At 39.7% G+C, this 20,396-nt stretch overlaps 1 protein-coding gene across 4 annotated transcripts in view; it reads right to left on the bottom strand.

The window, feature by feature from the left end:
• Positions 1-20,396, bottom strand: part of SHC3 (SHC adaptor protein 3) — a 95,743-nt gene that overhangs the window by 65,486 nt on the left and 9,861 nt on the right. For all 4 annotated transcript variants that reach the window (XM_032676912.1, XM_032676920.1, XM_032676914.1 and 1 more), the window contains one exon: positions 12,591-12,707. The gene's annotated coding sequence lies outside the window, so the exon portion shown is untranslated. The remainder of the gene's footprint in view (positions 1-12,590; positions 12,708-20,396) is intronic.

Genomic DNA, 20,396 nt, shown 5'->3' with positions numbered 1-20,396 from the left:
TTGTGAATGATGTAATTAGAGGCCCATAACATTCTCTCTGGTCCTATGATACAATCACACTGATGGAAATGATGCTGCTTCTGGATATGTGTGCATTAATGTCAAAGTGTCTCCAGGTGTTTCTACTTTAAACAATCAGAAAAACTAGAGATTCGGACGAGAAAGTAAATAGCAACCTAGTTCAGTGACAAATTATGCAAGAACTTCTTTGCTGTCTTCCTTAGATTGGAAGCCAGTCACTTACTTACTTGTTAACCCAGCATCTTTTTGGTTCTCATTCATGAAATGCATTTAATAATTCAGTAGTTTTCTTTTCTACTTTGTAATAAGGTGTCTATTTTTGTTCTGCTGATTTTTTTTAAAGGGTTTTTTTTTGAGTACTTTATTTTTATCCTGTTCATATCTTCTTTTCCTAGGAATGTTTTGCAAAGTTGCTTTAAAAAAACCCCTCTGTATGAGGTATGACTTCATGAGTTTCCTATTGATTTCAACAGGAGTCAAATTTCATTGCCAATTTCCAAATCCAAATGCAAGTCTGGGAATCTTAGCTGTGTCTGACTCTTTGTACAAGATTTCTTAGGTTGGCTGCCATTCACAAAGTAAGTTTATTTTTATGAAAAAGTAAATAGCTTCATTTATATTTTCCTTTATAAATCCATGAAAAAATTATTTATTATTTATACAGTATAGATACAAATATGTGCTTTACCACCACATTTATACTCCAGCACTTACTCTTTTACTAGGGTAGCTAAATTCTGGCAAGAAGAGCAGCAATGAAAGGATAAAGGACAAAGGATAAAGCAGTGCACTTTGCTGTACCTTTTGGCATCAGGCAGGGTGAACTGTACCTTGTCTGAGTAGGCAGAAGTCCATTAAAAAACCCAGACTTTCCCAAATCCATTAGTTCCCCCTCCCCTAATTAATAGGTTACCATCGAAATTATAAGAACCAAAAACCAACAGAGAGTATGAATTACCATCTCTGTCTTATGTTGCACATCAGACCAAAATTCTGGCTTTATGTGTAGAGATTTGGTGGCAGCAGCAGAGCTGTTCAGACTGCTCCCTCCGTCCTGTCACTGACTGCGTCGCCTTTGCCATGTTGCCATAAGATGCATGCTGTGGCATCTGGCTGAAGAATAACACAGGAAAAATTGTTTGGGGTTTTTTTTGTTGTTTTTTTTTGGTTTGTGGTTGGTTTTTTTTTTTCAACCAGATCAGTTTTAGACTCCAATGAAGAGGAAGAGGAAAGGAATTGCACAGGCCAGTAAGTGTGCCTAATACCCACTTGCATCAGCTTCACACTGAAACACAACCCATTAACTTGTGCTGCCAAACCACACAGGTTTTCTTGGCAACTAAGGAGTTACATGCAAACCCACTGTCGATTAGCTTTAGGACTGAAATAATTCTAACCCATCTGCAGTAGTGTATAAGAGCACCTGTGGAGGGTTATCCACAGCAGCACTCACAGCACTCATTCCCACTGAACTGAGAATGAGGACTACTTCTGTTATTATTTGCACATATAGCTGGTATGAGTTTACCATGGTACCCCATTTACAGTAATGCTGCTTGTTATCTGACCAGAAGTGATGGTTCACTGCTTGCTACAGTCAAATGGAGGAGGCATCTGCAGACAAGTGTGTATGTGCAGTTGTGCAGGCATGCACACAGGCATGCATCTATTCAGGATGCATTCCTTTCTCGGTTGGGTTGCTTGTCTTCCTTGCATTTGAGTAACCCTTAGATGCAACACCAGGTACAGAAAGCAGGATTGCAAATCTGTGAAGGATGTGATAACGAGGCAGGGCTGGGTGGCAGGATTTAAATAGCTGATTAAATGTTCACTTAATTGGACTGCAGTGTAAAAAGTACACTGCTAGTAACGTGAGGAAAGGCAAGAAGTAAAATGGCTGCAGATGAGAAGACTGAGAAACTGTTTTAAGCTCCATGAATTGAAGCAGAGCAGAAGGAAGGTAAGCATCCTTAGCTCTGAAAGGCACTTCAAGACTAAAAAATGTTTAGAGTGGCAAAGAAATCGAGACAAAGATGTGTTTACTCCTCTACTGTCATACAGGTCAACTTGTATATTTCCTTGCTGTAGCAAAAGCATACAGTGAACTTTCTCTAGGTACCCTCAGGCAATATGTTTTGTTTGCTCAAGCAGGGCAAGCCCCTGAGAAGCTTCAGTACGATTAACATTGAGAAAGCATGAAAACTGTTGGTATTCTGAGGGTCAGCAGTTCTCCAAAGAACTTTGGGCATGTGACCTAGGGATTTCAGCAATAACAAAGCAAGGATGTCCAACAGAGAGGCTGGAGCAAAAACTTGGCAAGAGCTTGAACAGACAAGAAGAAACTGAAGCCCACTGGCTAAGCACAGGCAATTTATGGGTATGCAGGTCAGAGGAGCTATCTCAGAATGGGAGAAAATTATCAGCTATGAGTGTTTGTTGAGAAATTCATGCATCAACAGCCCAATTCCAGAACTGCCCATTGCTCACTATGGACTGGGCTACAATGAAGCACCAGTGCCAGGACGAAGAGGTGGAGGAGAAATGCCACTGGCAGAGACACTGACACCAGCTCACAGTTCCAGAAGGGAGAAAGGAAACAGGGACGTTGAAGCCACCATGTGGCCTGAGGTGGTCTGTTAGAGCAATAAGTAAAGCAAAAGGAAAAATCCTACCAAGTGCAGTGGCAACAGTAGTGCTGTTATCCCAGGTAGTTCAACAAGCACATCTGAGCAACTGACAGAACACTGTCATTACATTCAACATGTTGGCACTGTACACATGTTGATTGTTTCCTGTTATTATTCACTTTGACTAGGTTATGAAAGAGTAAGGATCCATACTGTTATGAAGTTATCATGTGCCACTGAAGCAACCTGTTAACTGTCTTGTCTAACAGTTTTTACTGACCTCCATGAACTGCAATTATCCTTAAACTAAACGCTTTAATTTGACCAGCAGCCCTTTATCTGTCTAGACTACCAAGACAGTGTCACAGCAGTGCTTTGTGCTACTAAAGCTGCTCCTCTACCCAAATGCAAGAAACTCTACCCATAGAAACACAACTTTGCACCTAACAGTGGGCAAATACTTTGCCTGCTTTTGCACAGCACCGGACTAACATATGCCTGATCAGAATATCTAAACTGGCAGAAATCTGTTGTTTAGCTACAAGCATTAGGATTGCCATGTGGCTGCAAAATTCTTAAGTGTAATTAAACTAAAAACTCAACAGTTAATGCAAAAACAGTTCTACTGCAAAAAATTTTGTACTGAAATATACATGTCTGTCTGCTGTGCAGTGACTCAAATAACACAAATGTTCACAGACATCATGACGAGAGTCAAATGAGAGAACAGGAAGATAATAGGAGGTTTCTGTATAGTGAAATGTGGGTATATGGTAATGTTCCTGGACTGAAACTTTTATTACCTTATCAATACCATTTTAATTTTGGTTTTAACATTTTTTGGCCAAAACAACAGGGTTTTTAAGTAAAAGCAAAAAAAAAAATATGCTACTGGAAAAACATTTCCTACAGTCACAAAAAAGCATAACCTATATTTAAGCACTCTATACTGCCTCCTTGTAGCCCTCTCTAGCATGCTTTCATCATGTGTACACACACAGCCATTCCACACGATAAACTTTCACTCAGGCAGAACTAACACCTGCCCTCTGCTGTCCAGAATGCAAATGAAGCTGGAAGGAGCCCTTTATTTCTACAGAGCACATTGAGTCTCACGAGAGCATCAACACCTACGGGCACCTGTGTCTGCTTCCCAGCAACTCACACCAACAAGATAGAACAAGAAGAATGAAAAACTTACAAGTCTCTGCAACATTACGTGTGCTGGATTTGGCTGGGGCAGAGTTCGTTCTGTCCACAGTAACTAGCATGGGGCTGTGTTTTGGATTTGTGCTGAACACAGGGTTGATAACACAGAGATGGTTTTGCTATTGCTGAGCAGGGCTTACACAGAGCCAAGGCCTTTTCTGCTTTGCATACTGCCACGCTGGGGAGGGAAGCTGGGGGTGCATGGGAGGCTGGGAGGAGACACAGCCAGGACAGGTGACCCAAACTGACCCAAGGGATATTCCAGACCAGGTGACATCCTGCTCAGTATATAAAGTGGGGGGGAAGAAGGAGGAAGGGAGGGACATTTGGAGTGATGGTGTTTGTCTTCCCCAGTAACTGTTACAGGTGGTGGGGCCCTGCTCTCCTGGAGGTGGCTGAACACCATCCTGCCCATGGGGGGACAGGGGATTCATTCCTTGTTTTGCTCCACTTGTGTGCACAGATTTTGCTTCCCCTGTAAAACTGTCTTTATCTCAACCCATGAGTTTTCTACCTTTCGCCCTTCTGACTCTCTCCCTGATCCCACCCCTGGGGGAGTGGGCAGGCGGGTGTGTGGGACTTGGTTGCTGGCTGGGGTCAAACCACACCATGTTATGGCAGGAAGAAGTGACTGCGGGCCATTAGTAAGCAAGACCATGGTTTAATCCCTTTTAAGAGGGCAGCAATGTCCTGCCTGCCTGTCTCATCTGTTCAGAAGCACAGAGTACTACTGAGCAGCAATCCTATTTCAATCGCTGCTTCAGCTTTTTGTTTTTATGAAAGAAAGAAGTCTATAAAATGTCACCAATAGACAAACAATCTTGCTTGGCCTCGGCGGGGGTGGGGGGGATCCTCTGCAGGAGAAATGATCTTTCCATCACTTAAGGAAAAGAAGGGATATGTATGGCCAGGAGAGGTGATGCAGAGTGAGCAGAAACATGTCACATGAGCAGTATAAGGAGGATCACATGGTTCATTTTTCTTTAATTTTTAATTATGTCCACAAAAACCATCTTGTAGTTATGAAGCAGCAAATAGATCAAAAGGATAACTAAAAAAAAAAAAAGAAAAAGGGCAAATTCTTTGTAACACAGATAAACAAAAGCAAAGAGGCAGTTTCAAGTTTTCCCCTTTTATCAGTTAATTTTTACTTCAAGATTAAAAAAAATAATTGAAACTTCTCAGTATAGCAGATGTGCCTAATCTTATTAATAAATAAACAGTGGGTTGAACCAGCAGAATATTCATTTGGCATCACCAGACATGCTACTGAACTTTACCAATGTGAAAACATTTTTTAAGAGCTGTTAAGTCCTTTTTTTGGAAAGCTATTGATCATCTAAACTGTCATTGATTTGTTTGTTTAGAATAGAACTTAGGTCAAAGTAAATTAAGTTTAGTTCCTAGGAATCTACCACAAAAGCACCCTCTACGTATACACAGTGACTACAAGATTCATGACTCTTTAGCCTGGTTTCCATTCCTTGGTTACCTCTGTGACTGCTCAGAACCCTCTGTCTGCATATCATGGGCCAATCGACAGGGGATAAAACCACTGACCAAATTCAGCCAAAAACTACAAAGAATGGGGGGCTTGGAAGGTGCTAAAGAACAACACATTAATTGAGTAAACAGGAAGGGGAAAAGGTGAAATTCTACCCATGTCTCCAGGAAGGGAGGCACCATAGTGTTAGCCTGTATTTCTTGAAATCTAATGCTTTTAATAAACATGCTTTACGTAGTACCTCAGGTATTACCAGTATTGCAAAACTTCATAGATAAATGTCAATAACACTGGCAATACTATATCAGCATGGTTAGCAGGAGTTGTTTTGCTGCCACTGTATTGGAGCAGAATTCTGTGTTATGCCACAGAGCAGTGTTTGCATCTAGGACTAAGAACCATAGAATTGGTAATGATTTTCTAATATAACTTTGGGACTCCAGACCATGTTTGCCTTCCTCTGAAGTCCTAAGACTGTCCATATGCCCTTAATCTATCTCACGCAGTATGCCAACCTGTCTGTCACCTGCACCCTCATGCAGACTGACATAAACCTGTCATAAATGCTTAAAAGAGGCACCAGACAGTACCTGAGCACATCATCTTACTTTGGTACACTTGTTTTTATTATGGTTTTTTCAGTTAATATTTCTCATGCTAAGACTCAGAAATTTAAAATCTGAGTTTGCCAAGTTCCACACACTAAAGCAGCTAGAACCAGTTCAGTTCATCCATCAAACATTCATCTCATCATGATCGTGATTACTATCCCTAGTTAGAAAACAAATCTCATGACTCCTCAGTATTTTGGCAAATCTCAGCCATTGGTCGAGCTATTCAGCTGCACATTCATTTCAATAGCACTAAATATGATACTGTGCAATCTGCAGTTTACCAACAGGCTTGAAATAAGCTTAACAGTTAATAATTCTTAGAACAAAAGGTAAAAAGGAGCTGCTGCTAAGATCTTCTCTACTCTTTCATATTATACAAGGAACATGTCTTCTGTGAATGAATTCTTCAGTAGACTAGTCAGTTACTTTCAAGGAAAATACCTTGTGTTTATTAAAACTTCAGAGAGGCTGTCACAACTCTGGGTGAATTGCTGCTGTAATCAGTCACCCAATTGGCTCTACTGTATGCAAGCAAAAGCACAAAACAAAACCACTGCACATTACACTTTTGGGTCTGCTCTTCGCATGGGTAGATAAGGTCTGCATCAGGTATAGATTTTCTGGGTAGTTCCTAGGGCTTAAATCAATCCATTAGTAGCTACTAGTGCTGTGCATACTCCCACATTATGCAGTCTGATGATGCAGACAGATTTGCTCCCACCTGCTGTGATTCATGCAGTCCAGTCAGATAATACAGTAACATTATTCAACAAGCTGCAGAAAGGTAGTCTAACAGTGGCCTCTCTAGCCTTGCCTTCTAAAATGCAGCCACATAATAAATATTTTTACTAAAAGAAAAAAAAAAGAAGAGTTCACACGGAAATTTATCTTGCTGTTCCTTTGATCGTCTTCTTGCACTCAGATCAACTAGACAAAATGTGTTTATATATCTAAATGCATATATACACATACACACACACACACACACACATGCTCTCCTCCTTTTTTTCTCTCTCTGGTAAATATAGTTACAGTTTATTTCTAAGGCTGTTTTTCTTCTAGTGTATATGGTCATACTGACTCCTATTATGCCCACAGCTTTGCTTTAATTTGAACACCCTTTGTAAAGATCAAGTAGCAAACTCTGCAGGCATCTTATGTAATTCCAGTTTTTTCTCATCACTACGCAACACTGTATGACGGGCAACTGTGCACATATTCTGGCTTATTAACTACTTGACCCTTTTCTCCTGAAAATGTATTTCCATTGCAAAATGCCCATGTGAGTATTTACAGCATATCACACACTTCAGCCTTTAAAGAATTAGCAAGAATATTAAACCAATTTTAATTGAATTAAAGACAGCATTAAATTTAAAAATATGCAGCAGTTAGGGATGCCATTTTTTTCCCCTGTTAATCTGGAGTCACATCACTTCAAAATCAACGTTTGATTCCACGAGACATTTGAGTGTACTTGACATGGAGATCAGTTCTGGTGTTTGTATGGTTAACCTGCTGAGTCGTGACTACTTGCAACTGTCAAATTCTCTCCAAGGATAAATAATTAAAGCTTCTGGAAGAATAAGCACACAGGAAGCAGTGGAGATTGGATGTACGTAGGTGTTGAGGGCATTAATTTTTATCCAATCGCTGAATAAAAAGCACATTATTCATGCAACCTTGTTCATTCAGTGCTACGTGACCTGCACCACAATACAAGACTGCAGCATCCAGTGCTGAATTGAGCAGCATTCAAGGCAACGAGGAAAGGACTCCAACAGCACCAGCACACAAGAGCAAAATGCTACACTGTAGGTGTATATGCAGCCTTTGGTTAATGCTATAGCTCTTATGACTAATGCTGGAATTACACAAAAATACTGCTTCTCACAGAATTTTCGTCTCTGGGTGCAATAAAAATAGTGAATATTAGCCTTAAGGTAGAACAACTTTTTCACTTTATTTTCAGCATGTATCTCCCATGTGCTGTTAATGATCACTTCCAGATAAAAAAAATCCAAACTCATAGCAAGCAACGAACAAAAGGGTTTATTAATTAGCAAAGTGAAGCAAATGCAATGCACTGTAGTGTGCAGTTTGCACTGTGGTGCAAAACTTTTGAAACAAAATATTTCAATAACATGAACGCTGAAAGGTGTAAAATCTACAAAGCAGTTTTAGCTGTGAAGCTGAAAAAAACCTGCTACATGTTCCTGAGGGTTTTTAAAGCACAAGAACAACTCCATGCTCCAAAATAGATTCCTTCGCCTTCACATTCCTATTTCTGTCCCATGTTTACTCACTGCAAATTCTATCTTTGGCTTGATGCCTCATATGCCTGTTAACTAACTACTCTGTTATATGTAATTGTTTAGTTGCTTGAATATTTGTATACCACATACAAAAGGTGAAACTCAAACAAGACTCTGGTGAAAAAAAATGAACGCATAAATGCTGAAAATTCAGGTATCTATAAATGTACATTAAGGTCCATGGTTACTGGAAAGCAAGACACCTTCTAAAAGTGTTCATATTATCTCCCACAACTACCTACTCACTCTGGCATTTTTAAATACCAGATCGGTTACATCATTCTTAGTAGCAGATATAACAGCTTCATATCTTTTATCCAAGCATAGGCACAACTAATGAAGATTTTTAACTCTCATTCATAATGAAAAATAATAGTCTTTTAGAAAGGCTTGAAAGCTGAAGAATTCCCTAATGACAAATTTGGGTGTTTGAAATGTTATCAGGATAAAAACTCATTTTATTTTTACATAAAAGACAGAAGTCATTAAGAACCACTCTCCACAGATTTCAAGCATACAGGAAGGAGGGAAATTAATTAGTTTCTTATCACAAACCAAAAAAGAAACTGAAAAAGAACCAAGGGGGATTTAAAAACTAAAAAACCCTGTTACTTAAATATACAAGTAATGTAAATTAATATACATGTAATATAAACATATAAAATGCTGTATCTTCAGAAAAAAACAGATGCTGACGAGAAAAAGAATTAAGGTCCTCACAAGAAGAAAAGAGAAAATCATATACAGGCAGTCAAGAAGAAGAAAATGTAAACAGAAATTTGTATATATATTAATGGTTGTAATAGGACAAATTTAATTTAGAAATAATTGGTAAACTTTAAAATAATAAAGTCCTCGAAGCATTAAACAATTTGTTAGAAAATTTGATAAAACACAAAGTAAATATCCTACTGCCATACTTAGAGAGTGTGGATAAGCTCTCAGAGTTGAGAATGGTCTTTTCAAAAGCACTGCTTTCAGACAAGAATTAGGAATCAGCACGAAAGTCTGGATAACAGGTTACTCCTCCTCTCCTCCTCCACCTGCATTAAAGCTAAGGGGAGTGTTGCAGAGCACATGAAACATCAAATTGAAAATGGCAAAGTTTGTCCTTTGTTCTCTTCACTGGTCACCCTCTGCACTGAATCCCTAGCACAAAAATACGCTGCTATAACAGGACAATGTGAGATACAATTAATCAAAAGAACATGAAATTGTCCTGTGTCCCAATGATACAGTACTAATGGCTACCATTGTTGCAAAACATTTGCCTTACATTTCGAAGGAAATTAATCAAACATAGTGATAAGTCATATTATATAATTAAACATTATTAATGCTGGGAGCCAAGATTACTGAGCTCCTAGGTAACATCACATCTTGTGTGATGTTAAGAATCGCATGACATTACTGAGGAGAAAATAGTTTTCCTAATGTTAAAAATGAACGTAATCTAATCTCCCTCTGCTGTTTCAAAATTGCAAAGTGATTAACTGGAATGGAAGAGTAACACAGGACTAATTCTCCATTTATCATGGCCAGGTCATAAAATGCTAGTCATGTCCACAATAGGTTCATTTCGGGGCTTAGCTCAAAAGAGGTTACTGACTTTGAAAAAGGGTACTGCTGACACTGTTGCAAGCCACATTTTTGACCACGTATTTTATGGAAAAGAGGATATCCTCTCAGTGTTAATGCTATAGATTAAAAAAAAAAAAAAGAGGATAAAATATTTTCAATTTTAAAAAGCTGGCCAAGATCACTTAGCTTTTATAATTTGCTATTGCCATTTGCAGTATCTGTGAGAATTCAATATCCAGATATTAAGAGGTAGACCAACACAAGCCTTTTCTGAGCAACAAATAAAGCTGATGAACAAAATCTATGAATATTTGCTTGGAAAGTTAAGATATGCCAATGAGAACTCAGTGTGTTTTAAACAGTCACAGAAAGCCATCTCAAGTATGACTACTGAATATCAGCCGAAATGCAACGTGCCCACAAACAGCAGTACTGTTTTTATCCCACCCATATATAGCACATGTTTCTGATACTCTAATATGCAGATTGCAGGTGGGAGTTTTCCAGGTTCAAAGCTAGCTTTTCCATTGAGTGGCATGTTCTTTAAGTCCATTTTTCAACCCACCTAATTTTAGGCACTTAGTGGAGGGGCTAAAGTTAGAAACCTAGTCATCCCAAACTCTCTCTACAGGCTGTGGGAAGAGATAGTCAGTGGTGAAGGGCTGATAAGATTTCACTGCAGCTGAATTACATCTAGTGAATGCCTATTCATTATTCAGACAGAAGCTATCTGCATATTAGCACTTCCAGTGATTGAATTTTGTTCGTAACAAACAAATTCCATCTAATCATTAAAAGAGCTGTATACTTTCTCCCCTTACTCAATCCTCTCAGTAGCCGGCTCTGTGAACAGCAACTCCCTGGCCTCTTAATCATCATTCCTTCTATATTTATTATCTTTCTAAAGAGATAATTCTCCCTCTTTTCTCCTCTTGTTTCCTCAGGTGGCAAATAAGTAAAATCTACTCTCTAAGAGAGTACCACAACAGAGTGGGGTTATTTTTATAACTAGAGGTGGATGAGAAACTTGTCCACCTAATGGCTTAGATTACTTTAAAATTACACATAACTCCCAAATACTTTGATTAGCGTTCAATAATTTTCTATTCTCACAGTCAAAACCTCTGCTGGAAGCCTGGGAACGTATCATTATTTATCAATTTTACTCCAAAAAGCAAAATCTCTGACAAAGAAGTTGTTGGCAGTTACAGTTAAACAATTTCACAGGATGATACAGTAAGTATTGGAAAATGGCAATAGGAAAAATAAGGGCATTTATTGCCTTTTGCATTTCAACAATTTAAAAATATGAAGACAGGAAGCTATCTAGTCAGTGCATATAGTGTAATGATACATTTTCCAAGCCAAATATAGTTGACTAAATAAAGGCAGAAACATGGGCTGCAACTGCAAAAATAGAACTGAGGAAATGTGTGTGTGGGGGGAAGCCAACAAACTGAAACCTACTTGAATTTTAAACATCTTTAGACATAATTATCTTCTGATTGCTAAGTTACAATACATACTTAATAAAAGATTTGCTTTGGAAAAATAATAATAAAAAAAACCCAACAAACCAAAACAACATATATCCTGAGACAAAAGAAAACATATTCCTACAGTTCCAGGTCTACATGCCACCATAGCCACTCAGAAAACTTATCTATAGAGCTTTTTTCATTAGCAGTTTCAGTGTTCTAGGAACTCTACACCTAAGAGACTCCAGGTATTTACTTCACATATTAAAGTATTTGTCATATATGCAATATACTAGCTTTCATTTGGGGGGGGAGGGGGCGGGGAAAGTCATGTGAATTCTCTTTATTACATCCTATGAGAATCTGAGAGGCAACTCCACAACCAGTCTTGCAGCAGACCTTTTCACCTGTGCAGGGCTCCACAACATTTACTGGGATTTATTGTGATGCATACAGATACTACACTATAAACACTTCAGAAGAGGTACCATATTTTCTTTGATTTTTTTTTTTTTCATTGTGAGAAGCTAACAAACCTTTCGGAATAAATTAGTTAATAAAAATACACCATGTAAGTATAAAATGGAATTCTATTTCAGTTTTCTCATTAAATCTTTTATTGCTTACTATGCACTAGGATAGGATTTGCTTTGTAAAATATCTAAGACAAAGATCAGAAGCAAGCAAACACATGCTTGTCTCATTTATAATATTTTAAGGAGTCAGTTAAGTTCAGTGAAGCCCATTAATTAACAATTACGTGTAAATAGTACAAGATTATAGAAATTTTTCTCATTTGCTTCAGAAGGCTTGTTTTAAAGTCAGTAAATCAGAATGTCTAGATTAATTTAAAACCAAACCTGAACCCTGCTACCATTACCTTCCTTCTAATTCTGATCATCTTCGCTATTCATATTTCATGACATCTGTCATCCACTGTAACACCATTGTAGAATACACTGCATGAAAACAGATTAAAAAAACCCCAAACGACCTGCAGCAGAAGTTTTGTAGTCAAAGAAAATCCCATATTGCTGAGGGCCTCTCACAGTGCTAAACCACCCTGAAAGGATACCTGTGATGTATGGAAAGTAGTAAGGGAGTAAATGCACGTTTTGGCCTATAGGCTAAAAAAGGAACATGTTCTTTTTCACCCTTATGTTGTGTACAGAGCTCTTTAGCACACAGCTGAGAAATCCATGGAGAACCAAGAATGCAAGGAATTTATGCAAAGAACCCACCTCAAATCATGAATCTTCTTTCAGCACTAGGAAGTGTGTGTTAATGTGTCCTACATGCAGCAAAGCCAGCAGTTAGCACTCAGTACTGGGTGTAACAGGAGTAAGAAGACAGAGTAACTGCAGGAACAGAATTAAACTGGCGTTATTCCTGATTTTAAATGGGGGAGGAGAATTTAATTCAAGAAGCCTATTCTGCTCCTGGCAATTATTTGCACTGGGAAAGCACTAGACGGCTGCTTTCCCAACTAATAGGTCTTGCACGTATGATTGCACTGGAGCACTCCTGATTGAATGACTAAAGGGAACTTGACCTTCTCCCCACTCATATTTTCAAGCTGCAGAAAGAGGCACCCTCTCTAATGTCCAATTAGAAATGGGGCAGATTGAGAGGCAACAATTGAGTGGTAAGGCACAATCAGTCACAGCCGCAGATCTCACTCAGAGTGCCATAAATATGACACTCAACCATCTCAAAGAAACTATGCTCATGCTTACCAGATGCTAACAACATCCATTTCATTTAGCTTTGCCTTCTGCACAGTGAAAAATATTGTAATTCGGTAGGAATTACTGTCAAACTCACAGCTCTAATTACATTCTGCCATTTTAAAGTGCTTGCATATGCATTTAATGCTTCCAAAGATGTCACCCTGAATACTGAAATTCTCTGTTCATTCACAGAAGACATACAGTATTAACAGCCAACACAAGAGCAGTTTAATGTAAGAAGACAACTCACCAAGGAAAGTAAGGTTCAAGCAAACATTTTTCCACTTTAAAATCTGAGGTTCACTTTTGCATTTACATTTGCAGTATTGCAAAATACCCAGATTCTACCTTTTAATCTGCTTCATGCAGCAGGAAGAACTTTGGCTTCACGAAAAAAGCATGTTGAAGAACTGCTGATTTTAGACTAAGCTTCACAATTTTCCCTTTTATCTTTATTTTGGTCACCTTAAAAGTAAAGCAAACACAGGGTCAAAAATAACTTGATGTTCTTACTGTCTAACTTCTTCACTTGTGCTTTTAATTGCCAGAGTAGAGTAAGTTCAGCACTTGATTGTTGGGTTGTACAATCCATAAAGCAATTTATATACTTTCTAAAAAAATTTCATTTTGGGCAACACTTGGAGCAAAACACATCCTTATCCTGTCACAAGTTGAAACTTGAACATAAAAAGCATTCCATGCTGATAAAACCATATGTCTTCAAGGAACATGTTGTATTTATAAAAGCTCAATCATATGATTGACTATATTTAAAAAAAGTAGCATATTTAAACATATTTAAAGCCTTACTACCTAGCATATCTCTTGGAAGCATCACAAAACTCACACTTTGTAAGGTACTCTGAAACAGGGTAGTGATGAGAAGTTCATGCTTTGGAAAATTTGGGTAAACTATGGATTTGTTTAAGCATCTCTACCAGTCTTCAACTGAATGGTGAGGAGCCTTACAACCAGTTAATATCCTTCAGGAAGACTTTTTCCCTCTCACATCCTACTGCATCTTCAGAAAGGAGCCGACTGCATTGACAAACCAACTCTATGGAATCATCACATTCCCAATTCCCACGTTCAGTCCAATGGCTCTAATTTAATCGTACCTTTTGAAAAAGTACATTATTGAACACCCTGAAGGTTAATTTTTTTCTACTCTTCCAGATATTATGTTGAGGGCTTAAATAAGGGGATACAGCTTCAAGTTAATTAAAGGCTGTCATTAGTTGTTGCTAATTTACAGTAATTGGCTTTGGTTATACATTGAGTAGATAAATGAGAGCACATGTTTAACTAACAGATGATACATTACAGGACTGTTTCCTTTAATTTATCATCAATCATATGGAGCATTTTTTATAACAAGTTTATTTTAGCATTATTCCATTCCAAAATTCTTCACTCAAATCTTTTTTTTTCCCCCTTGTTTCTCCATATGTTGATTGAAAAAATGTTAAAAGGTACCATGGTAACGCTTGCTATGCTGTAAGGCATATTGAAGAAAGTTGTCATACCCCTCAGGCATAACTAAGACATAAAAAAATGCACAATAATGTCGGAAGAACACTCCAGAGACATAGTGATAGTATCCAGACATACTATATTAGGAGATTTCATAGATTTGTTAATTATATATATATTTTACATTAAGAAATTATCATACAGAGAGAGTGGAAAAAGTGTCCATGACGAATGACAATTGGGTATTTCACAGATGCAAAACATTTTGCTGTTTAAAATAGAGTTCAAGTGCTCTCAAAGTGTGAACTGGCATTTCTAAAATCTAAACTTCACTGCTTAGCATTGAACTACTGACGTCAATGACCAATGCCATTAAAAGACAAGTGATATGCATAAGGATTAATTTTGAGGGACAACAAGTTTATCTGCCTGAAAATTCAAAAGCACATACTGGTTTTGTCTTTATGAAAACCCATCTCTGTCACCAAAGACCTAGACCAGCTACATTGTTTAGACTCCTCTTGTGCCCTTAAAAATTAAATTAACCCTATCTTCGCTGTACAGATTAGTGGCTGATATCAAGCAGGAGAAAACAGCACGATCAAGCCAGAGCATTAATCCCATATGCAACCTTTCATCTCAGAATAAAAAGCACACACCTAAATCCATACCGTGCTTGCACATTTCTGCCAACTGGACCCAAGGGAGAAAGAACTCCTTCTCATGGGTTCAGGCTGGATAACGAGCCTGAGTTCACGCTTTATTATTTAATTTTCTTTCAACTGCAACCCCACCCCACATATAACAGTAATATATAATAGTAATAACAGACCAGTGTCACCTTTATTTTTCCAATGGGGACTCACTTCAGATTTGTTTTGCATTATGGATATGTACAAAATGGTAGACTTGACAACACGAGGTCTCTGAAATCCATTTCTTCTCACATGAAATGAAATGTTTCCTATCTGTCAAGACCCAAACTCCAAGTATAACACTGCCTATGCAAAGGAGAATAAATTCTGGAAGCAGTTTGTGAAACCCTGAACCAAAAACATGAAGTGACTTAATCTCAGGCAACAATTAGTTTACCTGGTGTCCTGAAACACAACCTTATTTCTGGTATGTTTCCAAAACAGACATCTAAGTCCAAACCCAACATACATTCTCCAAGTTGTATGCATTTTATGTTTTTTTTAAAAAATACTGTTCCAGATTTACAGCCTTACCATACTGTAGTTGCAAACCAAGAGCAGTGACAACATCTAACCCAGTTCCTTCTGAAGACAGCTGCAGAGTTTGATAGTAAAGTTATATTCTATTGGAAAGGTATATATACCAAAGACCTAGTAATGGCCTTAACATACCAATTTATAAGGTAATCTGTTTAAACTGAGGAGCATGAAAGGGGAAGCTCTGACCAGGTTTGCATGACTATGGCAACTGTATGTTGCAGATTATGGTTCTGTACAAATGTGGCTGCAATCCATTTCCACCACCCACTGCAGTTTCAACAGGAAATAAATCTGTGGTATGTTTTGGCCAGTCCTTGGTCTGTGCTGTTGTGGGAAACCAAACAGGTGTTCAGGCTAGGGGCCCTGAAACAGCAACTCAGCCAGAGGCCTCTGAGATAACGCTGGAATTTACCAAGCGATCTTGGACAGTCTGTGTAAGAGAGAAAAGAAGCTGCTACCTGTGATGAGTACCTACAACTGAAGTTAAAAATAAGAAAGAAGAGACTGTTTAAGTTAACACCACTTATGAGATACATACCGGTACATATTTAGCAATAGTTGTGTGTTGTCAAAGAGTTTGAATAGAGTGTGTAAATTGAGAAGACATGTGTAACAGTATATAAAATAGATCCCTGCATGCCTCTTTTCCTGTAACCTAGAAATCATTGCACTAGGTGTGATAAAAATGTCTTAATGTAAACATTGCAAGCCTTTTCCACCATTATCCGGGGACGACGAGGACAGAAGAATAAAGCCTCTGTTTTAGTGATGCAGTCAGATTGTCTTATTTAACAACTAAAGACGGTTTAAAAAGTGTAGAACTGTGTCAGACAGATTTTTAGGCGTTGTCATGCTGTAAAGGAATGGAGAGCCATGCATCCTGGCAGGCATGTCCCACGGGTATTGATGTATGTGAAGTTCCACAGTGCAGATTCAGTCAAAAATGCGAACCAAGTTTACACGTCCCCACCCCTCTGCCTGCCAAAAACTTGCACTGAGGTTGTTATGTTACCAAACACCTCATTCCAGAAGGCTTGGCAAGAGACAGATTCACAGTATTTTTTTCTGCCTTCTCAAAGAATCAGGCTATCGTCTCCCACAGTCTTTAATGTTTCATCTAAGATTAAAATCAGCATGGCCAGCAGTAAGTATAGGGATTTTTTTCTTCAAAAAAAAAAAAGAGACAATTCATAAAGTCTGAACGACCAGCAGTATTTTGAGATGCAGAGCATTGTATAACCTCTGGCTTGAGGCTGAAGTCAGAGACAGTCATGCAGGCTTCAGCTCTGTGCTGTACAGCAGGTAGGATGAGTGGGACCAGTGAGTCAAGAGTGACATGGCTGTGCCGGAAAGGCAGGCAATTCCACCACCACAGAAGGGAGGGTGAGTTGGAAAAATCGGTTTGGAGAAGAAGGGAAACTGAAAAAAGACAAAAAAAGGAGGTATTAGAGACCTGACAGTTCTAAGATACAGCTGACAAATTTTAGTGTCAGGGAAAATCCAGGACCAAGAGCTACCTAAGGGAAGGAGTGCTGGGAGTCCAGTGCGATGGCACAGACAGCAGGGCCAGGCACAATCATGCCTGTGACACAGAGGGGACTGCACCTCAGGCTCCCTGCAGTCTGGGGTTGACCCTGGCATATCCTCCCCGTGGTGCTGCCTGGGAGCCTCTTCTCACCACTGCCACCAGCGGGAAGGGATCACTGGCAGCTGCTCTGACTCAGCTGCTGCAGCCAAATCCACCCCAAGGGGGGGGCACGGTCCCACGACTCACGGACCGAGATGAAAGGGATCAGACCCAGCCAGCACGGGTTTAGGAAGGGCAGGTCCTGTCTGACCAACCTGATCTCCTTTTACGATCAGGTGACCCCCCTGGTGGATGAGGGGAAGGCTGTGGATGTGTCTCTCTGGACTTCAGCAAAGCCTTTGGCACCATCTCCCACAGCATTCTCCTGGAAAAGCTGCAGCCAGGCTTGGACAGGGGCACTCTGTGCTGGGTCAGGAACTGGCTGGAGGGCCGGGCCCAGAGAGTGGTGGGGAATGGAGCTGCATCCAGTGGGGATCTGGTCACTCACATCACAGTGGTGTCCCCAGGGATCAGTGTTGGGCCCAGTTCTGTTTAATATCTTTATTGATGATTTAGATGAGGGGATTGAGTCCATCATCAGCAAATTTGCAGATGGCACCAAGCTGGGGGAAGTGTCAATCAGCTGGAAGGCAGGAGGGCTCTGCAGACGGACCTGGACAGGTTGGAGAGTTGGGTTGATTCCAACGGGATGAGGTTCAAGCAGGCCAAGTGCCGGGTCCTGCACTTTGGCCACAACAACCCCCTGCAGCCCCACGGGCTGGGGACAGAGGGGCTGGAGAGCAGCCAGGCAGGAAGAGAGCTGGGAGTGGGGATGGACAGGAAGCTGAACAGGAGCCAGAGTGTGCCCAGGGGGACAAGAAGGCCAATGGATCCTGGCCTGGATCAGGAACAGTGTGGCAGCAGGAGCAGGGAAGTGATTCTTGCCCTGGACTCAGCACTGGTGAGGCCACCCCTGGAGTGCTGTGTCCAGTTCTGGGCCCCTCAGCTCAGGAAGGACATTGAGGGGCTGGAGCAGGTCCAGGGAAGAGCAACGAGGCTGGGGAAGGGACTGGAGCACAAGTGCTGTGAGGAGAGGCTGAGGGAGCTGGGGCTGTTCAGCCTGGAGAAGAGGAGGCTCAGGGGAGACCTCCTCACTCTGCAACTCCCTGACAGGAGGGGGGAGCCGGGAGGGGTTGGTCTCTTTTCCCAGGCAATGATCAGTAAGACAAGAGGGCTGGGTCTTCAGCTGTGCCAGGGGAGGTTTAGGTTGGATATTGGGAAGAAATTCTTTCCAGAGAGGGTGATCAGCCATTGGAATGGGCTGCCCAGGGAGGGGGTGGAGTCACTGCCCCTGGAGGTGTTTAAGATGAGACTGGATGTGGCATCAGTGCCATGGGCTGGGAACCACGGTGGTAGTGGATCAAGGGTTGGACTTGATGATCTCAGAGGTCCTTCTCAACCCAGCTGATTCTATGATTCTATGAAAGCATCACCAAATACAATAGTACAAAAGAATGATTTCCAAACCTGCAGTCAGTTCATACTCTGAACCTCAGACTAAAAGGTTATGCCCCAAAATAAAAGTTAAAAAAAATTGTTTTAAAAGCCCCAAGGCCTAATATTTTGAGCCTGCATGTCTCTCCTACAGTGATGACAGATTACCATGGGAGGAATACCAAGATGCAGGAGTTACACCACCAGGCTAAGCCAGCACAGGCTTGCACCTTGGTGTGCTCCAGCATGAAAGCAAGCTCACAGCATGCATCTGATTTTGAACAGTGGAATAAGATGTACAAAATACCGGAAAACTATTATGAAACAGAATATTTGCTGGGATTCTATTGTTCACTTACATCCTAGTCCGAAATTTGCTGAGATGACTAAAGACTTTTCACTGATTTCAGTGGACCCTCAATCAAGTCCATATGAATGGTTAAAAGGTGGGAAGGAAAAAACCCATTTTTAGCACATCTGCAAGATGGTAAAACAGGACCTGACTCAGTATCCATGACAACACTGCTGATATTATGCTAAAAAAAAGAAAAGGCATTAAGTTTTAATACCTGTAAAGCAAGATGAATCAGTTTGCCAGTGTTTCTCTTCAGTGAATTTGCTGAACTACTTTTTTCTTTTTTTTTAAGGTAAGCCTGTAAATACATGCATGTAATGATGTAAGATTCAAGTGTGACCAAGGCAGACTTCAGTCAAGGATATTCTCAGGAAAACTACTAAAAGGCATGTTCTCTATGATCTTCTAACTAGAAAAGTTTAGGGCAGAGGCAATCCCTTTTCTTTAGATAAAGGGACACTGCTGGTAAAACAGGACAACATCTCAATGTGAGCACATTTCCAATATTTAGAAGCGAAGCTACCTGAAGAAAGCTCTTTTTGTATCAGATTAGAAAGATGGCCCCAAATGTCCTGAATGAAATAGATTTGATGAGTGTTTTTAGTCCGAGCAGCAAGAAAGACAGACTCCAACAAAATGTATTTCCAGGTAGAATCCTCTTCCCATCTATGTTATACCTATTAAATTATTTTCTGTACAGATACTGCATGATAAGGTATAATGGAACAGTTTAAGTGGTGGATATTTGCCTTTACATGAATGATGAAAAAGCTGATAATTAGAAAGATGGGTTGAACACTAAGAAAATAAAAATATTTATACTTAATTTTGAATGAAGTTGTCTGTCAAGACAGATTCAAAGTTCTGAGTATCTCTTGCAACAGATGATTTTCTAGTATCTAAAATAAAGACCAAGGGAGTCAACACAAACACTCAAAGTTGAGACATATACAGAGGGAATTAAAAAAAAATTAGCTTGCAAAATACAGCATTCAAAATCGTGGGAAAAAATTCAAATAGCTATTCAGTGCAAGGGAAATATTTTGAAACAGGCAGAGCTGAAAATGAGCACTGGACGACAACAAATCAAGGGAGTTTCCATAAAGTAAAGCAACAGACTAGTGAAGTTCTGGGATAACACATTCTTACAGGAACACAAAGCAAAAGAATGATATTTTGGCAAAATATCTGGA

The sequence above is a fragment of the Chiroxiphia lanceolata genome, chromosome Z, assembly GCF_009829145.1.
Source record: "Chiroxiphia lanceolata isolate bChiLan1 chromosome Z, bChiLan1.pri, whole genome shotgun sequence".
Lineage (NCBI taxonomy): Eukaryota > Metazoa > Chordata > Aves > Passeriformes > Pipridae > Chiroxiphia > Chiroxiphia lanceolata.
The sequence above is the reverse complement of the archived record's forward strand: the minus strand, read 5'-3'. Positions and strand labels throughout refer to the sequence as shown.